The sequence below is a fragment of the Hipposideros armiger genome, unplaced genomic scaffold (assembly GCF_001890085.2).
Source record: "Hipposideros armiger isolate ML-2016 unplaced genomic scaffold, ASM189008v1 scaffold_16, whole genome shotgun sequence".
NCBI lineage: Eukaryota > Metazoa > Chordata > Mammalia > Chiroptera > Hipposideridae > Hipposideros > Hipposideros armiger.
In genome coordinates this window covers 6,184,632-6,186,420 of record NW_017731366.1, presented here as the reverse complement: position 1 = coordinate 6,186,420, position 1,789 = coordinate 6,184,632, and positions in this window count along the sequence as shown.

The following is a 1,789-nucleotide window of genomic DNA, read 5'->3' as shown; positions in this document are numbered from 1 at the left end:
TCTTCCTGACTACAACTAGTAATAAAATCACAGATTTACTTAAAATACAACTCAGATGGGCAAAGAAAATGTAGGGGTTTTTTTGTTTGTTTGTTTTTGGTTTTGGTTGTTTGTTTATTACTTATCTCTAAATTCCCTCCTGGCTGGGCAAGGAAATAGCAGGAACATCTTAAAAATTGCCAGCTCATATTTTGTTTGTTTCAGGTAATTATGAAGTTCTGCTTTCTATTATGCCTTTTTCACTCTTCCCTCTCTCTAATGGGAAGAATTGGTAGCTGGGGGCTGGACTCATTTGGAGACATCTTCATGAAAACGTCTGGTAGTTGATGCTTATTTGGGGCTGGAAGCTTGGCTGCCTGTGGGCTGGAACACCTACACATAACCTGTCCACTGGGATTCTATGTGTGGCCTAATTCAGCCTCCTTACTGAATAGCAGCTGGGTTCCAAGAGCAAGTGTCACAGAGAAAGGTGGAAGTACATGACATTTTTATTAACTAACCTCAGATATTTTATTAGTTGAGTCAGATTCAGATGTCCACTCAGGTTTAAAGGCAGTTAGGCCTCACCACACTATGGGAAGAAAGTCAAGGTCGCATTATAAGAAGACAATGTGGGATGGGAGATATCATGCCCATCTTTGTAAGATACAATCTGCTATGAGTGCTAATTCAAGCCTTCTCCAAAACCGTGTTATACCACCCTTTGCGCAGTTTTACAGACTTTTCATGTTGTATCACAGGCACTCCTGCTGTCATCCGTGTGACAACTAGAAGTAGGGAAAGGAATGATAATACTATAAGTAGCATTTAATGTGTATTTATTTTATGTCAGGTGCTGTTTTCACTCTGTTTTACTACAATCAGATCAAGAAACTCAAGGAACAGAAAGACAGAAAAGAATGAGACCTCTCCAAGGAAAGGGTACCACTATCACTGATATAGTTCATGAAAAATCATGCAGTTTTATGAATGTTAGAAAAAATCCAGCATTTCCCATGCCTCCTTGCTTTATAAAGCTTCCCTTTTCAATCACTGAAACCTCGTTTATCTATTTGTCGGAGATATTTTTAAAATACTAAAATTGAAAGTGGACATATTTTCAATTATCTCCCCCATAAGTCATGTTCCCCAATAGACATTCCACAATTATGCCTCCAGAGAGGCCAGAGAGTGAAGTCTGCCATGGGAAGGGTGATATGAAGAAATGGAAATCTCTGGCACATTGGAAGTAGAATAACTAGGCAGTCTTATTATCATAGGGGAGTGTGGAGACAGTATGGGGGAGAATGAAGGGAAGATGTGTTTGTATTATGACCTCCTTCCCCCATTGCAGCAGCTTTTGCCATATTTTCTGCTTACAGTTCTGCAAGCAGACCATGTTTTGAAGTACAAATGTGTGTGTGTGTGTGTGTGTGTGTGCGTGTGTGTGTGTAGCTTTTAGTATATCCAATGTTTGTGCTAAAGAGAAAAATTACTCACTGAAGCCTTGTATTCCCCTGGAATTCTTGGAGGTTTTACTTTTATCTCAAATTGATCTGTCCTCCTGTATGCCAATTTAGTCAGTTCCTACTACCAACTTTTCTTACCTCATTTACCTCATTTTCCTGACCTTTAGCCTAAAAATTGTGAACCCTGAGGTCTCTTGATTCAAGAATACCAAACCATTATCTACCCAAATCCATCAAGGGTATTCTTCTTGAATGCAAAAGAAAATCATAGTAGGTTTTCATATAACACAGGAGGACCTGAAAATTCATAGCCTTCATTTAGTATGTTAGAATGGCTAAGA